At 38.0% G+C, this 14,120-nt stretch overlaps 1 protein-coding gene and 1 long non-coding RNA gene across 26 annotated transcripts in view; one reads left to right on the top strand and one right to left on the bottom strand.

Annotated features, from left to right (window-relative positions):
* The window catches only part of MAP2 (microtubule associated protein 2), a 291,469-nt gene that overhangs the window by 113,041 nt on the left and 164,308 nt on the right, over positions 1–14,120 (bottom strand). The gene's annotated exons all lie outside the window — the stretch shown is intronic.
* Positions 1–14,120, top strand: part of LOC116597219 — a 40,652-nt gene that overhangs the window by 1,451 nt on the left and 25,081 nt on the right. Inside the window, exon 2 of the long non-coding RNA XR_004288501.1 lies at positions 13,337–13,449. This is a non-coding gene — a long non-coding RNA (uncharacterized LOC116597219). The remainder of the gene's footprint in view (positions 1–13,336; positions 13,450–14,120) is intronic.

The raw sequence follows: 14,120 nt of genomic DNA, 5'->3' as shown, positions 1-14,120 counted from the left end.
GAGGAAAGCATGAGCAGGCTGCACACCAGCTCTTAAGTGCTCTCACACAGAAGTGACACATATTACCTCCTCTCACCACTCACTGGACTGAACTAACTACCATGGCTCTGCCTCAGTAAGAGGTTGAGAAAAATGGAGGATAAACGGAGCTCTGGTGGGGCTCCTGGCCGGCTCAGTTAGTACAGCATGGATCTCTTGATCTTAGGGCTGTGAGTTTGAGCCCCACTGGGCACAGATATTACTTTGAAAGAGTATGATGAAAGGCCTAGTAGCTCCAGCTCAAGTTTCGGTTCCTTGTTGGTTGAAAAGGGTTGAAAAAAAATGCTCAGTGATATCAGTGAAAAACTTATTTGTTAAATTGTTAACATATGCGGACTCCGATGGAATATAAATAAATACTTTAATTTATAAATAAAATAGAAGAGGCTCTGCAGTATAGAGAACCTTGGGCAGCGACAGGACACATGTGCCCGTGTTGTCACTTATTTCTATCTTACACTTCTACTTTCTGCTCAGGATCAGAATATATGTGAAGAACTAACACTTCTTTGCTTGACAGAAAGCCATCTGTTCATTTGTTTCTAATTTTCATACAAACACTAACCATTTTTAAAATGGTAGAATAAACCAGTGCAGATCTGCAGGTTCATGTGGTACAAGGAAAAAGAACTAGGGAAGGCCACTAAGGAACCAACAGGCAGCCACAAAACTGACCTGGCTAGGAAGCCTCCTCGTGACGACACTACTGTGTTAAAGTGTTCGGACCTCTTCTACCAACACGAAAACCAAAACCCAAATTCCTAGATCTGGCCTCTAGGGCTTCTACACTGTGACTACGCGCAACTGGTTCAACTTTATCCCCAACTTTCTACCATCGTGAACCCTCCAGTTCCTTTGTAGACCCGTGAATTGCCCTTTTCCTTCCAGTTTCATATTTTCATTCTCTCCTTCTACAAAGTACTCTTCTTTCTCTTTTTCTTCTTTTCCTCTATCCCACGCCCCCTCCCTCCCCTCCCAACTCTAGGTTTGTCAGCTCTACCTTGAACCGGAGCAACCTTCTCCAGAAGTCTCCTCAGCCACTTGCAGGTGTATGGCTGCTGTTTTTACTTCCTATTTGGCATTCATATGAATGACCTTGTGTTGTTAACAAACTTTACTGTAATTGAAACAAATTCCTACTCCCATCCGTTTTCTGCTTTATTTCAATCCTAGAAGCCATTGATTTCTATCAAATATATGAGTTCCTTTTTTTCATAGTATTCTGAATTCAAAAGGAATACAAAGGAAGAACAAAAAATATTAAACCATATAAGAGTACACACTACACTTCAAACTAGGTTAGCATATCATCTCATCAAATCAAACTCATCACATATCATCAAATTGCCTCAAGAAGTATTAGCAATTTGCACTTCTACTGCTGTCAATTTCCCTATGCCATCAGCAGCACTGTATTTAATGTCTGCTCCCTCTACCCCACTCCAAGAAATCTGTAAGCCCTAGAAGGGCAGGGGTCATTTTCTTTTATATTTGCTATAACATTCCTTGTCTGGTGGCAAGTACCTGCTCAAGAACATCAGATGGATGAAAAATGGAGGTCTGTACTAAAGAAAAAAAAAAAAAATAGAAAAGTGTGTTGATCCTTTAATTTTGTGTATACGAACTCCTTTGTTCCAAACAACAAAATCTCCTTCTCTACTTGGCTTCCTGTTTCCCTGATTTGAAAGTAGATGAGTGAATAAACATAAGGATGACAACAGTTTATTTCCCTAAACATTCTGACTAGAATTTGGTTAAGTCAGATGCTTTTAAAATTTTATTTATTTGACAGACAGAGATCACAAGTAGGCAGAGAGTCAGGAGTGGGGGAGGGGGAGCAGGGAAGCAGACTCCCTGCTGAGCAGAGAGCCCTCATGACTGGACCCAAGGGCAGAGGCTTTAACACAGTGAGCCACCCAGGCGCCCCAATTAAGCTAGATTTTTAAAATAAAAAAATAACACAAACTGTGGATACAGATGCTGTGTCAGAACACTGGCCTATCTCCTACCAGCTGTGAAACACTGGACATAACTTCTAAGTTTTGGGATGCTTAGTTTTAGCATCAATACAATGGAAATTATGAATGAGATTTCCCTTATCGAGTTGCTGCAAGAATTAAATAAAATCATTTGTAGAAAGTGCTTTGACAACGGTGGAAAACTGTGAGGTCTCAGTATCAGTCTTCAGGTGGTATTTCTCATGAAGAGACAATATATTCATTTGCCAATATGTGATTTCTTAGCTTCAACTCTTCTCTTTAGTTTTGCTTAGTGGCCAAATGGCTTTTGTAAGTTCTTAGGACAGAGAGCGTCTTTGAGAAGGCTTGTGCCACAGAAAGAAAGCATCTCATTTACTAACAGCCCCACGGTCACCTGCTGGGAGCCATCTGTCAACCTGCAGGAGCACAGAAAGATTTCACTGGGGAAGAAGAGGCTTTTGCTTGAACCCGGGTGCCAGAGCACCGGGCTATTTCTGAGGCTATTGTGAGCACACAAATTCCAGCTGTGGTCTAAAAAAGTCAGAATTCAGCTGAGTGATGGTGTTCTTTGCCTGGCGCTCTCTGAGAACTTGAAAAAGCATGCATTTAGGAAAGGGGTCTCCACCAGAGAGAAGAAAATCCATGCTGTGCTGGAGTTATCTGACAGGAAAGATGAAATTCTGGCAAATCTACTTTTAGCCCAAAGTCCTTAAGAGCTCTAGAAGCAGAGGGATTTCACCAACCCACTGAAGTCTTGGGGAAGCATTTACAATTAAGTGTGATCTCCAGCTGATTCAGGTCCTTCATCTTTTGCTGCATATTTTTCAAGAGGCAATGTGTGATAACTTAATTAGCATAGTGGGTACTAAGATGGCACCCATTCCTCCCTGTTCTCTAATGCTAATTTGAAATCATTTCTTTCCTCCCTAAGTTATTTTCTTAACAGTGGTGGCCAACATTTTATTACTAAGGAAATTTCCAGTAATGACCCATTTTAAAAAGTGAAGATTTCTTAATTGAGTCAAAATATTACTTACTGGGTGAAAAAACACATCAAAATAACAGCTCCCCTCAACATATACTTGAATCCACTGCGTTAGCACTCCCAGGCGCTCTGGAAATTCTGTAACAATATTCATGCATGCATGATACAATAATTCTCCCACCAGTAATCTTAGAAATATTAAAACACACAAGGATATATCATTAAGATTTCACCAAACAAAAGGGGGGGGGCTTTGCATAGAGATGCTGGTAACAAAAAGGGTTTGCTTCACTATAAATAGGAGCCAAAGGAGGAGGCAAATCATCTGCTGGGAGCTCTCTAAAATGTGTTTCCCCTCCTCTATTATTCTGTCAGTGGCCATGCAATTCCTCTCCTTTGTGCTCTTTTCAGAAGGGTGTTCTATTATTATGCTTTATTTAATTGGCTTCGATTTAAGTAAATAGACACCACTGAGATGAAGGGCAGTTGGAATGGAGGAAGGAGGCAGACAGAAATCAACACAGGAGGAGGGGCACAGAGAGACAGGGACTGTGAGCTGTAGAGCCAGATTCCAGAGAACCCCAAGCACTGACTGCTCCTGCAAGGCTTTTATTGAAAGCTCCTAGTGGCCACTTAACATCTACAATCAAGCCACATGGGTCTGATTTATATAAAAACATATGAAAATAAGATTACAGTCTAAGCTTAAAAAAAAAAAAAAAAAACAACAGCATGGGAACCAATGTGGTTGCAAATATTCCAGCTGCTCTAATTACTGTTGTTGCAAAGGAAATATGAGGGCTGCTGCTGCCTCGCTGGGGTTCTCCTGGGCTCTCTCCTGGGACTCCATCAGCCACTTTGGGTATTTGCAGGTACCAAAGTTTGCTTCAGAGGTCGGGTTTCACCCTCTCACTGAGGATGGTTCTTAGAGCTCCCGAAGAGCCAAAGAGGAGTCAATAGTCTTTCAGAAAAGTTACTGAGAGTTTAAAAATGGGTTATCTTTTAAAATTGTGGTTCCCACCAATTACATCAGAGAAGTCTTAGAATCGTCTAACTCCACCTGCAGGACCCTGCCTGACTCCCACTGACCACCCCCACCTCTGCAGGATCTTCCACACACTGGGAAGGCACCTTGGGAGTGTCTCCTGTGCGTTAAAGGGATCCATGTGATGTAGAAAACAAAGGCAGAAGAAAAAAATATTGAATTTCCTTACTACCTAAAGCCCATTGACAAGTCCTTGAAACAGGAAGAATGACATTCTTCTATGAGCTCAGCTGCCTTGATGTTAATACTTTGCTAAGAGCAAAAGGCAATCTTAGCCTGACCCCCAGGATCCTGAAAGTTTCCTTTGATATATAAAAGTTTCTTTGGAAACTTTCTTTATCTCTTCCCCCCAAAACACATGGTGACAATCATCCCCTAAATATATGACCCACCGATATATATAAACCACATAGCTCAGGTTTTATTAGACAGTAGTAAATGACCTTTTCCTAACAATAGCTAGCCCCCTCAAGGTCCTGGAAACCTTGCTTCCAAAATTCCTTAGAGACTTAACGCTATCCCTAACCCTCTCCCATCTTGAAAGAATATAATGGGCCACTCCTCCTGACCCCGGCGCAGCTCTTTCTGCTGGCAGGTCCTGTCCCTATGTTTTTATAAAACCACTTTTTTGCACCAAAGACACCTCAAGAATTCTTTCTTGGCCATTGGCTTTGAACCCTAACATTTTTCCTGTATCACATGCACTATCATAAAAGACATCTACCGTTCATTTCTCAACATGGTCTATTTAATATTCTCTCAGTCATCCAAGAAATTACTGACTATAAATGCCGACGGAATAGCAAAGTCAGTTTCCAGCAGGGACCACATGGAATAGCATTTATGCCATTATATGACAGGTGACCTGTCAAAACGGATCCAGGGGCAGTTTCTGGTTTTCAGTTTCCCAGACACTTGGTTTTTTTGAGTGTTATACAAACCAACAGCCATTTCTCTTAAAGAATTCAACAACTAAAATCCTTTTCCTCAAAAAGAAATAATCTGTGAAGACATTTAAAAAGAAATAATTATTACCATAAAAGTCAAATTAAATTTCTTAATCTAATGAATTCATAACTGAAGTGCAAATACATTTTTAAATGATAACTAAGTTGTTTTTAGTCACTCTCAAAATTATGAGAATTGATTATGTCATATTCATGATTTTGGCAACGAGGTTTGAACTCTTTTTAAGTAAATGCCTATAAAATAGACATGATTGTCGGTTTTTTAAAATTGAATAATTTCATTATTTGTGCCTAATAAAGGTGTTGACTGAGATGAAGCATAATTCAGTCATATAACACACAAGTATCACAGAGCCAACTCTCACAAGCAGAAATCTTGTAAAAGCTCTTATTTTAGGGGCGCCTGGGTGGCTCAGTGGGTTAAGCCTCTGCCTTTGGCTCAGGTCATGATCTCAAGGTCCTGGGATCTAGTCTTGCATCTGGCTCCCTGCTCAGCTGGGTCTGCTTTTCCCTCAGCCACTCTCCCCTCACACGTGTGTGTGCGCACACGCACACACGTGCACACACATGCGCACGGACACACACACACTTAGTTTCTCTCTTTTTTAAATAAATAAGTAAAATCTTTTTAAAAAGCTCATATTTTACAGAAGCCCAACAAACTGTCTTCCAGCATCTTTATCCAATTACACAGAACTTTTTCCCCTTCCTTTCTTGGTAGTGATACATACTAGTAGATTTTAGAGTCACCAAAAAATGTGATGGAATATTTGGATTTCCTTTGTATTCTCTGCTTATTAAATTGTAACAACTGGAAACAATTTCCTCATATGCACACTACTCCTGCCTGTAAAGTGCTACATCTGGAAGCTTCTTTTAGAAATGTGTCAGACAGTTGCATTTAGCAAGAGAGGCTCATGTGTTAGACTTTGTTCATTAAATATCTGCAGTTTAGTTGATGACGATGATTTCAGGGGATGATGACTGGGGCTGTTAGACCCACACATGACTCCATTCACTTTCTTTTTTCCGGATACTTCTTGCAGTGGGTCACTGGTAGAATGGTTACAGCAAGGGGCTGCTTAACAGAGCAGAGAGAGTAAGGTTTTAAGAGCCAGCCAGACCTCTATGTAGAAAGTTATTTAATTTCATCAGGCATAATTTCTTCAGCTATAAATTGTAAATAGTAATATCTACTTTCACATGGTTGCACATCACAATCACCTGAGATCCTGCTTAAAAATTCAGAGTCTGGGATTCCATACCAGGCATTCTGTTCCCAGATGTTTGCAGTGGCTGCAAGAAGCTACAACCCTCACAAGTATTCAATATGATCTCCAAAAGGGTGATCTGGAGACCCCAATTTGAGAAATAACTGCTATATAATAAATAACTAATCTTATTAGCATAATAATTTTTTTTTTACTAGGTATCATTTTTTTTTTAAAGGAGGATGTAGTTCTCAAGATACTAGCTTAATAATAGCTGTTAGTTTAAATGTTGTTAGTTTTGTTATTTTTAATTGTATAGGCTTAAACTTCTATTAGTGATATAAAGGAATCCCAAATATTTTTCCTGGTGATTTTTGGGTTGTTTCTCTTCTCAAAAAAAATCTGGTTTTTAGCTTTTTGTGTGAGACAGACTCTTTATAATAAGATTTAATGAAAGCTTTGGATCTACGCCCATGTAGGCATGACCTTTATTTATACAAAAGCTTCCTGTGTCCCATTCAAATACTGCCTGGGAGCCCAGAGACCTCAAGTTAAAAGCAATTGGCCTAAAGAATTAGATATTAACCATTTGCAGCTTAGAGAACTATTTCTGTACCCTTGAGATCTTACAGGTCTAAAACATGGTTATTGTGCAATGGAAAAAAATGTGACCTTTATATATCTATTTATTCTCAAGTAGCTTTGATTGCTTATTCTGTAGGAGGTTTGGAAAGAATAGCTCTTTACAAAATTGAATTGGAGAATTCTAATAAGGAGGCTGTTTATTCTGTTAAAATAACACAAGCTTCTACTTTGGATAAAAAGGAATTCAGTAAAAACAAACTTTAAATGCCATAGATTCTACCACAAGTTTTGGTAAAAGAGATGCTTATTACCCAGCAAATTTTATCTTTTTAAATGCATCTCAGCCCTGGGAGGAATATAAGGCAATGCCCATTTCCTTTTTGCCCACATTGTTCTGGGATGAAAATACTTCAATGATCCAATGCTCTTAGGAAATGTTCTTTGGAAAAAGACTAAAGTCATTACTTTGTCCTGGAATACTGTTTCACCAGGACTTACTTCTCTGTCTAGCCTCATTCTATACTATGCCCCCCCTTATCTTTGTCTTCTGCTTTACTAGCCTTCTGCCATTCCCCCTTATATAGCATGCTCCTATAGCTACAGTGCCTTTGAATGTGCTTTTGCTCTGCTTAAAATTCTCTTTTCTATCCTCTTTGTCTAAGTATTACTTATTCATAGATCATAGCTAAATTATACTCCTTGACCAGATCAGTTCATGAATCTCACCTTCATATTACAGTTATAATAGTTCTTATTATTGTTCTAATTTTATAGTTATTTATATAATTATTTGTTTTATGATTATTCCCCCATTAGACTCTAAGCTTCCTGAGGACAAAGACCATAACTGTTTTTGCTACCCAGACCATAAGGACTTGGTACTCTATAGTTATTTATTAACCATATAGAAGAACAAATTTTAAAAGTTTATATCATATTGTTATTTACCTAACATCTATAAGAATCAGAAACCTAACAGCTTTCTAGCTAAATGTCTAGGAATACCTCTTTTGGCTTTAGTTTCACTGTACAAAAGGAGGGCATTTAACTAAATAATCATGGGGTTTGTTTTCAGTTTTAAAAATCAGTGACTCAACAACCCAAATGTCCATCAACTAATGAATGGATTAAGAAATGTAGTGTATTCACTGGTAAAATATTATTTGGTCATAAAAAAACAATGAAGTGCTGATTCTTGTTACAACACGAATGAACACTTGAAATATTATGCAGAGTAAAAGAAGCTTCTCTCAAAAGGCCACATGTTGTATTACTATATTTACATGAAACGTCCAGAAGAAAAGGCAAATCAGAGACAGAAACTAGATGAACAGTTGCCTAGAGTCTAAATGAGGTGGAAATGGGGAGTGACTGCCAATAGGTATAGAATGTCTTTTGGAGAATATGATGAAAATGTACTAAACTTAGGTAGTGGAGATGGTTGCATATCTCCAAATACACTAAAAATCACTGAGTTGTATAATTTGGAAGGCTGAATTTTTGTATGTGAGGGAAGCTCAGTATAGCTGATACTAAAAAAATATCAATGACTCAGTGGCTATATTAATTCGTGGTTTTAATATTAAAATCAAAATAATTCAGTAAACATTATCTGTTTTGAGAAGTTTAAGTTTTCCAAGAGGTTTAAGTATTTCTGAGTATTTTTTTAAAAAATTATTTATTTATTTGAGAGAGACAGAGAGAGAGCGCAAGCCCATGCACATGCCCACGAGGTGGGGGGAGGGGCAGAGGCAGAAGGAGAAGCAGGCTCCTGGCTGAGCAGGGAGCCTAATTTGGGATTGGATCTCAGAACCCTGGGATCATGACCTGAGCTGAAGACAGATGGCTCAGACAGACTGAGCCACCCAGGCACACTCATTCTGAGTATTTCTTCATTGGTTAATATACATTAAACACTAAGTAATACCTAGTCTTCTTAGACCCTGCTTTAAAAAAAAAAAAAAAAAAAAAAAGAATGCATGAAACACCCCCTCCCCCCCAATTTCAAGGAGCTTATATCATTCTATCTGGGATGGTAATTAACTATAACACAAAGCATAGGGTAAGAGTACAGATGAAAAGTACAAATCAGGGACTGTCCTAAATCAAATGAGAGATCATGTTGAATGTCAGTTATTCAAGACAGCACGGTATTTCAGATGAACTTTATAGTTATACATGAGTTGGACAAGCAAGGATGAGGAATAGAAGAAACTGAGACAACAGTTGAAGCAAAAGAATAGAAGCAGGAGAAGATGTGCACCATGAGAACTAACAGTGGTTGGTACACAGGGAATTTGGGGGACGGTTGAGGCATGACAGAGAGCTTGGAATCTTATTGGGAGAATGTATATTTATTCCACAGTAACAGGGGTTTCTTGGAGGTTTTAGGTAGTTTAGGTTTAATAAATCATGGAGTTTTAGGAAGATTAATCTCGAATTGAAATGGAAGAACTGATCAAATATATGTGGAACAAGGATCTTGGGACTGACCAATAGTCTTGGGATAGACCAACAGGAGGGTGGCAGGATGAGGAAAAACTAGCAAAGATAATAATGAGAAAAAAGACAAGTCAGTATTGCAGACTCAAATGAAAAAGCGGTTTCAAGGAGAAATGGGTGGCCGCTATGCATGTGCACATGCATGCTTTTACACATGTGCACAGTATTTAATCTCCGACAGTCTTCTCATAGTTTATAACTTGTCTGAAGTCTCACGGTCAGTAGCGGGAGACAGAGTCAAGACCAAAATCAGGTTTTCAGTTTTCTTTCCACAGCACTGTTGCTATGGCAAAGAGAGGTCATTCAGTCTAAAGGCTGGGAGGCAATCACTTGATTTTTTAAAATAAGACAGCACAGGAGATCTCTCAAAAATGTTTTCAGTGAATAGAAGGGTGAAAGAAAAAATCTAGCAAAATGCTATGAAGACAACAGGACAAATAAGAAAAGAGGCAGTAAGTGGGATGGACATGTTCAAGGAGTTTGGATAGCAAGGGGAATAAGGAGATAGGACCTACTATACAGATTTAAGCAATAAGCTTTTAGCTTGGGACTTTCACAATGAGGATTCTGGAGTCAAAGGAACCAGGCTGGTCAGGATATAGTGATGGAGCACACTCCCAGGGGTAAGGCAGCCACAGGATGTTATTACATTGAAGATCACTGAAAGGGGTGGCAGAATAATGTATTATATTTCAAAATGTGTTCGGTATAGACTGACCCTGGGATCAAATTTTATGTACTCTTTTCACTAATTCATCTTAGCCAATAGAAGAGTTGTATTTAAGTATTATCTCTTAATTTAGTAGAAGGGAAAAAATTAAATACTCAGAACATCCCTCAACTTTTGAAAATGTTTTAATGATAAGTTGTAACCCATGTTTATATAGTTCCTAGCTTTTTTTTGAAAGTAGAATACCTCCTACTTGGAAATGTACCTTAAATATGCCCAGTGTAATATAAGAAGTATTGGTGACTGAATGGGCTTGCCATTAGTTTATATAGTAACAGGCAGATGTGTTAGTTTTTCTGCTCATTAAAAGTAAAACAACTTAAAAATACATTTAAGGTTAATAAATATTTCTGCTGGGATTTAATAAGAACACATTAGCAAATGATATATTTAGTATCATTAATTAGTAATCATTAATTTAGTATCATTAATCAATTATATGATATATAATTAGTATCATTAATATTATAAGTTTAGTGATGTCCTCTTAAAACACAAATATGGAATCTTCTTTATCATGTGTCACTACAGTTAGCATTTAACATTCTGCTGTTTTTGTTTCTTTAAATGACAATTTAATTATGCAGTTAGTTCCAAAAAGGAAAGACAGCCTCATTGATAGATGCAAAAGCAAATGACTCATAGCCATGATCTCAACTATAAAATGTCATAATTACTTATTGCTTTCAAAATGATATCACCACAATAAAGGAAAGAATTTGTACAGACTTTTCAAAAGCTTCTCTATATGCCCAACTTAATCAGAGGCAGATGCTAATTAACTGGCTTCTGATTAAATTGGGTCCACAAAGTGAACTTGCTAGAACTTTAACACCAATTTGCTTATTCCTTTTTTCTCATGTTAATATCAAGCAGAACAACTTGTCCCTTTACTGAATCTGAAAACAAAACATGTGTAGTCATACCCAGCCACTCTGCGTGGGTAGTTTTTACCCATGGACATATATTTAAAAACAGTCTTTAAGTGATTTTCTGAAAGAGCCAGAAATCAGAAAGACTGAAAAACTTATTGCTAATCGTCTTCCATGGTGGTGTCAAGTAAATGGGTGATTTCTTTAAGAAAAGCCTTGATATATGATTTTAAGTGAGGGAGACCATTTTACAAATTTGGAAAATTTATTTTCTATTGGGTCGCCTCATCATAACATGAACATAGATCGAACTGACCATTTATAAAATGAGCATCCACTGAAACATCCATCCATCCCTTGGTTAACAATAGCTTTTTCTTAGAATCAGCCTACAGGAGAAATTAGAATGGAAAAATTTCTATGCAGGGTTATAAAAAACCTATTTCCTAATGTCTAATTGTATTTTTTTCAAACTAATGATTGCCTCACACTTTTTTTTCCCACTATGTTTTTAATGAAATTTGATCTGTGTTTATGGAGGTTTCATATTAAATGTCCTTTTCCTATATCAATTATTATCAGAGAATGAAGCTATTTTATACATGTCGAATGCAAAAGAGCTCATTTTGAATAATTCCATTTTTATAACTGCTATCTTAAAGTCATACAGAACTTCCTAGGATACTGACTGGAGTCTCACCAAAATAGTTGAGTAGAAACTACTGACAAATAGAGTTAGAAGCATCTTGAATTTTAAAAATTGTTTCTTATAAGACTTAGTGACTTTTACCTAAATATCTTCTTTTCAGAGCTTATTTATTCACTGGTGCGTTTTCTCTTTCAATCTCTTTCTCTCTCTCTCAGTATATTTCCACTACACTAGCTAAAATAAAGTGGGGAATTCTGGACTATGTTTAAAATCTTCATCTCTCTGATTATGCCTAATACATCATAACTATACAGTCTTGTTCATCCCCTGAAGTTTTTAGGATTTCTGTGGGGAGGCCGTTAGATGTGGGAGTTCATTTCAGTCTGCAGGGTATTGTTTTTGGGATTTGCCAACACTAACACTTTGTCTTTCCTGTCTCCATATACAACATGCCTGGCAAATTATAATTATCAGTATTTTCTTTTACATAAGGATAATTATTTGTTACTTTACTTAAGCAGTAAAAGAACCTAACAGTGTTCTCCCCACAAACAAGACTCATATGCACAGGGTTATTGGCCTGCCTGTCTGCATAATATGGAAAAATCCCCACTGCTCTCCATAAAACAGACTTTCACTGTAAGTTACTCCAGCAAAATACCAACCACAATTTTAGGGAAATCCTTTACTAGGAGCTTCCAAGGGAAAAAGAGATAGTCACATTAAGAAGATCTCCCTTTTTTTTTTTTTTTTTTTAGTTATAATTCTATTTTAACTATGATGTTCATACTTGAGAACAAATGAATCACTAAAATGAATATTGGTAAAATTCTTGAGACCCAGAGTAAAATCGTTTTTGCTACAATTTATGATTATGTAGATAGGGCACTGAACTCCCTTGTGTGACAGTCATTGTAGTTAATGCAAGAGCCAAACTACCAAATTAGCTCATCTGGATTAGGGCAGATTAAGACAGGGATTTGTACAGCATTCTTGTTTCAAGGGCACTGGCCACAGATTTAATGAACACCTTGGCATCTACTGGGAATACTCACTTGAAGCTATGATTAAACAAACACAATCATTTTCAGAGTAAAATCTGCTCATCTTTCTTGGTCCCCACCTTAATCTATAGTCTTCTTTTTAGTATCTCTCATTAACGCTGAAGAGATCCAGTGAATCTCAGAGGCAAATTAATGCAAACTAGTGAATGCACACAATATGCAAAACAAAATCCTTAACAGACCATGGGACCTGCCATGGCTCAGTAAGGCAGAACTCTCAGCTTGCTGGAATGTGTAACATGTTCCCCTAGGCAATTGCTCATTCCTCTGTCCAGCAAAAGCAGGACATCTGTGGCTTTAGCTTGGTGCTATGCAAACTTCCCCAAATCTGTCTTTTTGCCACCTGAGCACACACATCCTTTAGATGGTTACATCAACTCTGAAACCAGTAACAACACTTGAGGGTTGTTCCATTGGTGAAAAGAACAGAACAGTTGCTAAAAAGAAGGGCCCTCTTATATAGCATTACATGTATTTCAAAAATTGAGATTCTACCAAAAATGTGCAAAACTGCAGCCATTGGGGTATTTGGCTACAAACAGGGATACAAAAAGAGAGCAAAGGCTAAACAGGGATGAAAGAGAAAGGGTGACCCCTCTCCCCACTTAGCTACTAACATTGAGCAAAAGGAACTGCCCAGCATCAAACAGAAAAGCTTTGAAAGCACACCCTTAAATGTTTTCTCTGTGCCTGTTTTTCTCTTCTAGATACGAAAAGTCAATGGAACATCATTAGGGAGGATATTGTTCATGTACATGCCATTGACTGTGCTAAGCTCCACTTTCAAGTTTGTACATCAAATGAGACAATAATGATGAAGGTACACTAGAGGCAATAAAGCTCTCTCTACTAATTATTGATTAGTGTCATGGTCTTCTTAGGCATCAGTCACGGGGTACATACTAGGTAGAAAAAAACACAATAGCCATGCCATAATGTAGTTTCCACATTGTACTTTAGCCTTCAAGAAATTAAAGGGTTTGTTTTTTCCAGACATGTCTTGGCCTCAGGTCTGTTTGGAAAGGCAATCCTGTTGAACCAACTACCATTGTGCCCATGCTTGAAGTCAGTTTGACTCCTGGCTGGAGATAGATGAAAAATGGCTGTGCACCGCCCATGATCTACTTATTAAGAATATTTCATCTTATCTTAAAAACCTTAAGAATTTTTAAAAAGATTTTATTTATTCATTTGAGACAGAGCATGAATAGTGGTAAGGCAGAGGGAGAAACAGACTCCCCTCTGAGCCAGGAGCCTGACATGGGTTTTGATCCCAGGACCTGGAGATCATGACCTGAGCAGAAGGCAGAAGCCCAACCATCTGAGCCACCCTGGTGCCCCAGGATATTTAAGATTAAACAGTTTCTGTTGTACATGGACTCCGTTCAAGTCATTGATTTTTGAACACGAGATGTCTGCCTGAGTCTTCAGCTTCCCTCTTAGGGCTGCCAGAGGAGTCTGGTCACCAGAGTGTGCCTTGCCAGGCTGCTT

Source organism: Mustela erminea, chromosome 8 (genome assembly GCF_009829155.1).
Source record: "Mustela erminea isolate mMusErm1 chromosome 8, mMusErm1.Pri, whole genome shotgun sequence".
Taxonomy (NCBI): domain Eukaryota; kingdom Metazoa; phylum Chordata; class Mammalia; order Carnivora; family Mustelidae; genus Mustela; species Mustela erminea.
Note: the sequence above shows the minus strand (reverse complement) of the source record. Positions and strands in the feature narration are given on the sequence as shown.